Source organism: Triticum urartu, chromosome 4A, assembly GCF_056163025.1.
Source record: "Triticum urartu cultivar PI428250 chromosome 4A, HENAU_Tu73, whole genome shotgun sequence".
Classification (NCBI taxonomy): Eukaryota; Viridiplantae; Streptophyta; class Magnoliopsida; order Poales; family Poaceae; genus Triticum; species Triticum urartu.
In genome coordinates, this window is record NC_141876.1 from 544,575,569 (window position 1) to 544,587,987 (window position 12,419).

The following is a 12,419-nucleotide window of genomic DNA, read 5'->3' on the forward strand; positions in this document are numbered from 1 at the left end:
TATCTTTCTTTGTCTTTTTCTTCTTATACTTCCGTATTTTATTATTTTTAGACTAATACCATAGAATAATTAGATTATCAATTAATCTACGTATTTATATCTTAGACCTTAACCGGCCCTGATTTTTCAAATAGGCATAACTTTTCACTCGTTTATCCAAATTAGATGAAACCAACGCATATAGCTTCGTCTTGTTTTCACCTATCCAGTGAACCTGTCACATCAACCTTTTGAAATTTTCAAATTTTGAATTTTGTTTTATATTCAAACTTCTTTTGATCATAACTTGAGTTTTATAACTCCGATTTAGTTGATTCTTTTTGCAAATCGAAGCTCTTGACCTAAACTTTATGATAAGGCCAAATTCATATAATTTTGGTACTGTTAGAAATTGTTTTATGTTGCAAGAGTATTTGCTTGGTTTTGATGTTTTCCGATTCGTCTTCTTCGTTCTTTCCGATCCTTTGAGTGATTGCTTATGTGTGGTTACTATTGCTTGTCTACGATAGATTAAACGGAGTGTGACGAGTAGAAATATCAAGAGTTATGAGTGCCAATCATCTTCATCAACATTGCAGGCAAGTTCACACTTTGATCATATCCCTTTTATCACCCAGTTTTTATGCATTAGTTCCAATTCAAACATTGCATGATTAGGATGTCATTAACATGTGGGTTGAGAAGTAGTTGATGAGGTAGAACCTATTACCCTGTTACATTCAAACCCTTGGGAGTTACTTCTACGCGTTGCTTAATTTGCTATGCTATGCTCGTAGACGTGGTTTGGGTGAGTGAAATCCATGACAGATGTGAGATTGTTAATTAATGGTTCAACTTAAGGTGGCAACTTAAATTTACATCTGGGTGGATTGAGGCACCTGGAGTACCCAGTGTTGCCTATATTTTTGGAAATCCTGGAGTACCCATGTGATCTTCCTATGGACCACCACCCTGGCTCAAAGGGATCATAAGATTATTCATGCTAGAAACTTCCGTGTGCAGCCACAAGCTATTATGGGCTCTAGCATAGTTGAGTAAGTTATGTGAAGCTCTTGAAGAGGTGGATCAGCATGTAGTGGGTTGTAGGTTTGGTATGGTCTGCCCGGAGTAGAGAGTTAATGTTTCTGAAATACTGTGTCTCGGTCATCCATTTCTCAAACAACATGTAGTGCGAGGAAATTCAACAGAGGCGATCGAGTCTTGTGGGGAAAAGTGCGCAAACCTCTGCAGAGTGTATAAACTAATCATGGTTAGCCGTGTTCCCGGTTATGGACAATCTTAAGTCTCTGGTACTTGGATTATCCTATTGATTCTCCTAATCATGGTTAGCCGTATTAGACAAGGAAGCATTTCGTGAAGAACTCAGGAACCAGAAGCTGAAAGTAGCCAAGCTGGAGGAGCTACAACCTCGATATACCGGAGATTTGTCAGGAACTGAAGGACAGTAGGACCATGGCTCATGCCAAGGATGTTGAAACCCAGAAGTTTGGAACGCAACTCCAGAATATTAAAGGACGTCACGAGAGACTTCGCGTCAATAGAGTTGATCTGGCAAAAGAACTTGAGAAAGACAAGCATGATCGGAAGAAGCCATTGGAGGCATGAACAAGGCTTGAAGAGTTTGGAGACGTTGAAGATTTATTGACCTTTAGAAGACCAAACCCCTGTTATATACCTACGTTAGATGCAACGTTTGTGAGCTGTTATTTGTTTGATGTTTTTCCTATAGCGACAGGTAAAATCTGTCTTTTCAAAACCATTGTTTGTATTGTGCATCCCTCTCCCTCTCTCTCATCTCGCCCCAAAACCCTTGGACCCAATAGAGGATGAATGGAGATGAACTTGTATTTTCTAGACCGATGATTCAATTGGAGACAGGCCGATGGATTCAGAACATGGAGGATCGCATGGAGAATAACCCTACAGTTGGAAACGATATGACCCAGCATGCTCTTCGGTGCTTTGAAAGAGGTGCTGCTACTTGGTGGAGGATATACCAAACCATGAATGGATGGCAAGGAGTAACCACTTGGAGAGAATTAAAGTTGACTCTGCAAAGATCTCACCTTGTGTCCTAGAAGTTGAAGCCTTATGGAAAGGATATGAGGAAACCTTGTGCATGCAAGATTTGTGGAGAAATAGGACACACCCATAAAGAACACAAGGATGAATGCCCTAATTGTGAAGGAAGTCACCCAGTTGAAGAATGCTCAACTAGGCAGATTACTTGTTTCTTGTGTGAAGGGATTACCCACTATCCTACTCAGTGTCACATTTACCCCATGGTACGAAGGACCGTACAACAGAAGAAAGAAGTAAAGAAAGGAGCCCTTATGGAAATTTTAGAAGAACCCGTGATGAAGGAAGATGTGGAGGACACACCTAAAGAGGACCCGAGTAAACCCTGCACTAAGTCTTGCTATTCATGTGGAGAAGAAGGACACATCTCCCAAAATTGTTTGAATGTGGATCTAGTAGAATTCCCGATAAAGGAAGTAGAATATGACCCACAGGAAATAGAAGCCCTGATTGGAATGGAAAAGTCCAGGAAGAGAAACCGATTGGAGCCCAGGAGGGACCTGAGTCATATCACCTGTTACAGGTGCAAGGAGTCAGGGCACTACCTCAACAGTTGCCCAAAAAGGAAACCTCGAGACTTGTCAGAAGTAATATGTTTTCATTGTAATAGAGCAGGGCACTTTGCCAGAGGATGCCCCAAGGAGAAGGAGACTTGTGCTAGATAGTGAGTTTGCAACAAAAGAAATGGAGTAGTAGAAGTGAGAACATTTTCTTTTATATTGAGGTGTTGAGTTGAGAAATGTAATGGAAAAGCGAGAGATTGTAATCAATTGAGAGTGAATAAAGTTAGCATCGTTGGTACTGATATGGATTTTATGAGTTATTACTCTATGAAGAAGGATTTTGACCATTTCTGAGGATATGAGAAATATGGTCTAGGGAAGATTTGTGCATTTTAAGGGTGGTAGTACCCTATAAGAACCCTTGATCCCTGGAAAAGATAAGGATACTCCACTGAGTGGATTTCGGACAAAATGAATACGAGTTTTGTCTCGAGATGTGTGATACCCCAAGAGCGTGTGGGATGAAGTTGGAGACCGTTAGTTGTTTGGACCAAATGTGATCAAGGAGTCAGAAGAGAATGTTAAGTTTATTCGAGATAGACTGAAGGTAGCTCAGTCCAGGCAGAAGAGTTATGCAGACTCAAAAACTCAAGGAGGTAGTCTATGAAATTGGAGATAGAGCATGTCTTCGTGTGTCCCCTCTGCGAGGAGTTAAATGATTTGGAGTTAAGGGAAAGTTAGCCCCGAGATTTGTAGGACCATACCGAGTTTTGGAGCGTATGGGAGAAGTGGCCAACAAGTTGGAGTCACCCGAAGGACTGTCAGGAGTTCATGATGTGTTTCACATTTCCCAGTTGAAGAAGTGCCATGCAGAGATGGCCAGTATTCCCCTGTAAGGACGCTTGACCCTGGAAAGGATAATGATGTTCCACAAAGTGGAATATGGACTTCATAAGTATAAGTTTTTATCTCGGTATGAGGGATATCCCACGAGGATGAAGAGATAAATTACTATTGGATATAAAGTAGGTATGATGTCGGAAATATGGATCAATGGAAACTCCATGATGAGTCTGAGTAATCATGTCCTAGTTTGGTGCCAATAGAAGGAAGGAAGACAGTACAATTGGATGGATTTAAGAATACTAGGAAGTTGGAAGTTGGAATAATGATCAGTTGCCCGATGATAAGTTCAAGGACTACAAGTGATGAGATGGACCATAACCCACAGGCCCCAGGACCTGCCAAGAAGCAAGCACATCCTTGCTGAAGGAAGAACCCTGGAGGAAGATACGACATTTATCGGTAGACAATTTTATAGGAGTAACGCAAAACCTGAGAGTTGTGAAGGAACGATAGATGTTTGTTTGGCTTGCAGAATCCATGGAATTATCCGAACTTAGTTCGTCGACAAGAGAAATTCTACAATGCTTGTGAGGATGACCGAGCGTTAGAATGCGAGATTCGCTAAACCATGTACAAGGTAATGATTTGGGTGTGGGATGGATTGATCACCATACCGACTTACTCTTATTGTTCGCCTTGCTATATGGGATGGTGAATCTGAGTGACTTGCCTATAGTAGAGAGACGACGATATTAAACCTTGTTAAACCTTAGAATGGTATAAGAATTTTTCCTTTGTACACAGTAGCTTTTTGCCAACCGTAGGTTATACGGTGAGGATCAACCCAGACCCATTTCCTGCAGGAGAAACCATAAATTGTTGACCACCATGAGATATCGATAGTTGATTAGTATAGGCGCCAGACCCGTCAGCTAAGAAGACCCAGTCTCAGAATAACCTTACCAGGATGAAAGTACAGAAGAATTAAGAAAAAGGTTATGCCGCTGCCGGAAGAGCCAGAGAAGGAATTATCCTTATGATCTGAGAAGACCGGCCTTGTCAAGAATAAAGATGGAGTATATGAGTATTGATGGGACCGTAACGATGTTTTTAAGGGTGTAGCAGCCCAGACCCTGGTGATGATTGATGGATTTTGAGGAGACCCCCAAACCCTAACCTTTTTCTTGCTAGCCTCTCCGAATCTCGAGGACGAGATTCATTTTAAGGGTGGTAGGTTTGTAACATCCCAAAATTCTAAATTTTGGAATGTTATAATAAATAGATAGATAGATTGTTTCTTTGATTGTTGTGTGATTGATTGAGTGAAATTCGAAACTTTTTGAAAGTTAAATGAGAGGGAATAAAAGAACTTTCCCAAACTTTCACCTTTTGCATTTTGATCTCCGTGAATTCAAATTCTTTTCAAATACAAAACCCTCGAGAGAAGATGACATGACTTCTTCCATTTAAATAAATGAAAAGGGTTTTGAAAAGATTTGAATTTCATTTGGAAATATTTTTAATTCAGAAACTTCAAGCAACTCAATGATTTTCATGAGAGAAGATAAAATGACTTCTTCAAATTATGAAATATGAGTTGGGAGTTTCAAAGATCACATTTAAAGTCCTTTTTGAATTTATTTTCAATTTGGATTTATTTGAGTTTTATTCAAATTATTTTTATCCAAAAATAAAATATATGTAAAATAGGGTAACATGATTCCCTACATCAGAAAATTGGAGATAAATAAATTTGAATTCATTCTGGTATTTCTAAAATGATTTTTATTGGATTATATTAGACCAGTAGCACTCTTTGAATTATCTGAATTTGTGTGAATTTTATTTAATGCTAGGAAAATGTTCATCTTGTAGAAAATCTTTTTCTAAAATTTTTGATATATAATATGCCTATATAAAGTTTTACTTTTATTTTCGTTTTTCAGTCTATCGCATTCTGTTTAAAAAAACTGCGCACGCGCCTGAAACTAACTGTCGTCCACGTGCGCATCATAGTACCAGCGGGCGCCCTATTTTTTTCCTTATCCTCTATGGGCCAGGCCCAGCCAGCCTTTTCATTTTTTTTCTTAGGCCGAATTTTGTAAAAAAAAAAACTGCAGCCGCAGCGTGCACGCGGCCGGCCAAAAGGCCTTTAGGCCTATCCGCCTCTTTTCTTCTGTGTTTTGTATATTTTCGTCTACGTTTAGTCCCACATTGCCTAGTCTTTGACCCTAAGGCTCTTTTCCACCAATAAATATAGACCCATAGAGCCTCCAAAAATCATCCGATTCGGGTTAAATTAATATTTTGATTTGACTAGATTCATTTAAGAAAAATATTTTTTCTCCTCTCCGGCGCGACTTCTGGAAGTTGTCTCCTCTCTCCAAAGTTGTCTTTTCTCTGCCTTGTAAAGGTATCTTTCTTTGTTTTTTTCCTTCTTATATTTCCGTAGTTTATTATTTTTAGACTAATACGATAGAATAATTAGATTATCAATTAGTCTACGTATTTATACCTTAGACCTTAATCGTAGCTATTTTTCTTTCATAAAACAGCTTGGTCCTGATTTTTCAAATAGGCATAACTTTTCACTCGTTTATCCAAATTAGATGAAACCAACGCATATAGCTTCGTCTTGTTTTCACCTATCTAGTGAACCTGTCACATCAACCTTTTGAAATTTTCAAATTTTGAATTTTGTTTTATATTCAAACTTCTTTTGATCATAACTTGAGTTTTATAACTCCGATTTAGTTGATTCTTTTTGCAAATCGAAGCTCTTGACCTAAACTTTATGATAAGGCCAAATTCATATAATTTTGGTACTGTTAGAAATTGTTTTATGTTGCAAGAGTATTTGCTTGGTTTTGATGTTTTCCGATTCGTCTTCTTCGTTCTTTCCGATCCTTTGAGTGATTGCTTATGTGTGGTTACTATTGCTTGTCTACGATAGATTAAACGGAGTGTGACGAGTAGAAATATCAAGAGTTATGAGTGCAAATCATCTTCATCAACATTGCAGGCAAGTTCACACTTTGATCATATCCCTTTTATCACCCAGTTTTTATGCATTAGTTCCAATTCAAACATTGCATGATTAGGATGTCATTAACATGTGGGTTGAGAAGTAGTTGATGAGGTAGAACCTATTACCCTGTTACATTCAAACCCTTGGGAGTTACTTCTACGCGTTGCTTAATTTGCTATGCTATGCTCGTAGACGTGGTTTGGGTGAGTGAAATCCATGACAGATGTGAGATTGTTAATTAATGGTTCAACTTAAGGTGGCAATTTAAATTTACATCTGGGTGGATTGAGGCACCTGGAGTACCCAGTGTTGCCTATATTTTTGGAAATCCTGGAGTACCCATGTGATCTTCCTATGGACCGCCACCCTGGCTCAAAGGGATCATAAGATTATTCATGCTAGAAACTTCCATGTGCAGCCACAAGCTATTATGGGCTCTAGCATAGTTGAGTAAGTTACTTGAAGCTCTTGAAGAGGTGGATCGGCATGTAGTGGGTTGTAGGTTTGGTATGGTCTGCCCGGAGTAGAGAGTTAATGTTTCTGAAAGACTGTGTCTCGGTCATCCGTTTCTCAAACAACATGTAGTGCGAGAAAATTCAATGGAGGCGATCGAGTCTTGTGGGGAAAAGTGCGCAAACCTCTACAGAGTGTATAAACTAATCATGGTTAGCCGTGTCCTGGGTTATGGACAATCTTGAGTCTCTGGTACTTGGATTATCCTATTGATCTCATCACGTTACTTAAATAATTTGTTGGGTTAATGATTATTATTTTGGGATTGAGTTGGAGGAACCTTCTCAATATTTTCAACCAACTTTGTAGTTAAATAAAATATATTTCTTGTAGTAGGGAAAAATTGGCTTTTCGCAAAAACATTATAACCATAGAGCTTTTCCACCAGCCAAATATGCATGTAGTGATAGCCTTTATTCATCATTCTCCTATGGTATGAATTTGCCAGTACATTCAATGTACTGACCCTTTGTGGCTGCAACGTCTCATGTTGCAGGACTTCTTATGACGAGTAAGTGATACGTTAGGGTTACGATTTCTACACTCAACTTTGCCGTTGGTGTTGATGGGAATCCACAACCTTTGTTACTTCCGCTATTTGGATTGAGGTAATAGTATTTACTTTACTTTTACATGTGATTTACCTCTGTTATGAATCCTCGAGTACTGTGTGTGTCAGCATACCGATCCAGGGATGACACTTAAGCACAGAGACTTGACCGTCTGAGGTCGGGTCGCTACACTCATAATGATTACATGTAGGATCATAAGCAAATTCAACAAAATAGCTATCACATAAAATATTTTCAACACGATCCACATGCATGCAAAGTTGACACTCTTTCAAAATAGTGGGATTAACATTAACTAAAGGCATGACTTCTCCAAACCCACTTTTATCAAGATTTTCATAAGATTGAACGTTCTCCAAATATGTGGGATCTAAAGTTGACACTCTTCCAAACCCACTTTCAATAATATTACAAACACTATTATCAATCTCATATTCATCATGGGGATTAAATAAATTTTCAATATCATAAGAAGAATCACCCCAATCATGATCATTCCAATAAGTAGAGGACATAGCAAAACTAGCATCCCCAAGCTTAGGGTTTTGCACATTATTAGCACAATTGACATCAAGAGAGTTTATAGTAAAATCATTGCAATCATGCTTTTTATTCAAAGATCTATCAAGAATCGCTTCATAAAGTAATTCATCATAAAGTAATTCATCACACTTCATAAAGCCTCATAAAGATAATCTAGTGCACAGAACTCACTAGCAATTGGTTCATCATAATTGGATCTCTTAAAAAGATTAGCAAGTGGATGAGGATCCATAGATCTTAGGTTCTCTGTTTAGTAATAAATAAATGACTATTCTAACCATACGAGCAAATAAGAAGCAAGCGAAAAAGAGGCAAATAGAGAAAGAGAGGGAGGATAGAGAGAGAGGGCGAATAAAACGGCAAGGGTGAAGTGGGGGAGAGGAAAATGAGAGGCAAATGGCAAATAATGTAATGCGGGAGATAGGGATTGTGATGGGTACTTGGTATGTTGACTTTTGTGCAGACTCCCCGGCAACGGCGCCAGAAATTCTTCTTGCTACCTCTTGAGCACTGCGTTGGATTTCCCCGAAGAGGAATGGATGATGCAGCAAAGTAGCGTAAGTATTTCCCTTAGTTTTTGAGAACCAAGGTATCAATCCAGTAGGAGGCTACGCTCGAGTCCCTCGTACCTACACAAAAACAATAGCTCAACGCAACCAACGCGCTTAGGGGTTGTCAATCCCTTCACGGTCACTTATGAAAGTGAGATCTGGTAGAGATGATAAATAATATTTTTGGTATTTTTGGTATAAAGATGCAAAGTAAATAAATTAAAAGCAAATTAAAAGCAAAGCAATAATAAAGTAATGGAGATTGATATGATGAGAAAGAGACCCGGGGGCCATAGGTTTCACTAGTGGCTTCTCTCAAGAGCATAAGTATTCTACGGTGGGTGAACAAATTACTGTTGAGCAATTGACAGAATTGAGCATAGTTATGAGAATATCTAGGTATGATCATGTATATAGGCATCACGTCCGAGACAAGTAGACTGAAACGATTCTGCATCTACTACTATTACTCCACTCATCGACCGCTATCCAGCATGCATCTAGAGTATTAAGTTAAAAACAGAGTAATGCCTTAAGCAGGATGGCATGATGTAGAGGGATAATTTCATGCAATATGATAAAAACCCCATCTTGTTATCCTCGATGGCAACAATATAATACGTGCCTTGCTGCCCCTTCTGTCACTGGGAAAGGACACCGCAATATTGAACCCAAAGCTAAACACTTCTCACATGGAAAGAACAACCAATCTAGTAGGCCAAACCAAACTGATAATTCGAAGAGACTTGCAAAGATAACCAATCATACATAAAAGAATTCAGAGAAGATTCAAATATTATTCATAGATAGACTGGATCATAAACCCCCAATTCATCGGTCTCAACAAACACACCGCAAAAAAAAGATTACATCAAATAGATCTCCACAAGAGAGGGGGAGAACAATGTATTGAGATGCAAAAAGAGATAAGAAGCCATCTAGCTATTAGCTATGGACCCGTAGGTCTGAAGTAAACTACTCACACTTCATCGGAGGGGCTTGGATGATGATGTAGAAGCCCTCCATGATCGATGCCCCTTCCGGCGGAGCTCCGGAACAGGCCCCAAGATGGGATCTCGTGGATACAGAAAGTTACGGCGGTGGAATTAGGTTTTTGGCTCCGTCCCCGATCGTTTGGGGGTACGTGGATATATATAGGAGGAAGAAGTACGTCGGTGGAGCTTCGAGGGGCCCACAAGGCAGGGGGCGCGCCCTAGGGGGGCGCCCCCTACCCTCGTGACCACCTCGTGGCTTTCTTGATGGAGGGTCCAAGTCTCCTGGATCTTATCTGATGAGAAAATCACATTTCCGAAGGTTTCATTCCGTTTGGACTCCGTTTGATATTCATTTTCTTCGAAACCCTAAAACAGGCAAAAACAACAATTCTGGGATGGGCCTCTGGTTAATAGGTTAGTCCCAAAAATAATATAAAAGTGGATAATAAAGCCCAATAATGTCTAAAACAGTAGATAATATAGCATGGAGCAATCAAAAATTATAGATACATTAGAGACGTATCACTCCCTTTCTATCAACAATATATAAGTCAAATTCTTGTAGCAAGAGAACCCATCTAATAAGTCTGGGTTTAGCATCTTTCTTTTCCGTAAGATATTTAATAGCAACATGATCAGTGTGAATAGTTACTTTAGAATCAACAATATAAGGTCTGAACTTATCACAAGCAAATACAAGTGCTAAGAATTCTTTTTCAGTAGTAGCATAATTTCTTTGAGCATTGTCTAGGGTTTTACTAGCATATTGAATAACGTTTACTTTCTTATCAACTCTTTGCCCTAGAGCTGCACCTACAACATAATCACTAGCATCACACATAATTTCAAAGGGTAAATTCCAATCAGGTGGCTGAACAATAGGTGCGGAGATCAATGCTTTCTTAAGTATTTCAAATGCTTCTACACAATCATCATCAAAGACAAATGGTATATCTTTTTGTAATAAATTAGTCAGAGGCCGAGAAATTTTTGAGAAGTCCTTAATGAACCTCCTATAAAATCCGGCGTGACCAAGGAAACTTCTTATACCTTTGATGTCCTTGGGGCATGGCATCTTTTTAATAGTATCAACCTTGGCTTTATCAACTTCAATACCTCTTTCAGAAACTTTATGCCGCAAGACAATACCTTCATTAACCATAAAGTGGCACTTTTCCCAATTCAAGACAAGATTAGTTTCTTCACATCACTGCAAAACTCGATCAAGGTTGCTCATGCAATCATCAAAAGAAGATCCATAGATGGAGAAATCGTCCATGAAAACCTCACAAATCTTTTCACAAAAGTCAGAGAATATAGCCATCGTGCATCTTTGAAAGGTAGCAGGTGCATTACATGAACCAAAAGGCATATGTCTATAAGCAAAAGTACCAAAAGGGCAAGTAAAAGTAGTCTTTGATTGATCCTTGGCTGACACAGGTATTTGAGAGAAACCAGAATAACCATCTAGAAAGCAAAAATGTGTATGTTTGGATAATCTTTCTAGCATTTGATCGATAAAAGGTAAGGGGTAATGATCCTTTTTAGTGGCCTTATTTAATTTGCGAAAATCAATTACCATCCTATAACCTGTAATAATTCTTTGAGGAATCAATTCGTCTTTATCATTAGTAACGACAGTAATACCTCCCTTCTTAGGGACACAATGGACAGGACTTACCCGCTGACTATAAGCAACGGGATAGATTATACCTGCCTCAAGGAGCTTTAGTATTTCCTTTCTTACCACTTCTTTCATTTTAGGATTCAACCATCGTTGATGATCACGAACTGGTTTAGCATGTTCTTCCAAATTTATTTTATGTTCACATAGAGTGAGACTAATGCCCTGAAGATCATCAAGAGTATACCCAATAGCAACACGGTGCTTCTTCGGAGTTTTCCATAATCTCTCTTCCTCATGCTCTGAAAGGTTAGCACTAATAATAATAGGATATATCTCTTTCTCATCAAGATACGCTTATTTAAGAGTATCAGGCAACGGTTTAAGCTCAAACACGGGATCACCCTTGGGTGGAGGAGGATCCCCTAGGATTTCAACAAGCAAATTGTGCTTCAGAATAGGTTCTTGTTTAAAGAATACTTCATCTATTTCCCTTCTTTCATTCATAAACATATCATTTTCATGGTCTAGCAAATATTGTTCTAAAGGATCACTAGGAGGTACGGCAATAGAAGCAAGACCAATAATTTCATCCTTACTAGGTAATTCTTATTCACGGTGTTGTCTACTAAATTTAGAGAAATTAAATTCATGAGACATGTCATCTAAACCGATAGTAACAACATCCTTTTTTGCAATCTATCTTAGCATTAACAATGTTTAAGAAGGGTCTACCAAATATAATGGGACAAAAGCTATCTTGTGGGGAACCAAGAACAAAAAAATCAGAAGGATATTTAGTTTTCCCACACAAGACTTCAACATCTCTAACAATTCCCATTGGTGAAATAGTATCTCTATTGGCAAGTTTAATTGTGACATCAATATCTTCTATCTCAGAAGGTGCAATATCATGCATAATTTCTTTGTATAAGGCATAAGGTATTGCACTAGCACTAGCACCCATATCACATAAGCCATGATAACAATGATCTCCTATTTCAACAGAAATAACAGGCATGCCTACCACAGGTCTGTTTTTATCTTTAGCACAAGGTTTAGCAATTCTAGCAGTCTCATCAAGGAAATGAATAACATGCCCATCAATATTATCAGACAAGAGATCTTTAACAATAGCAATATCAGGTTCAACTTTAATTTGCTC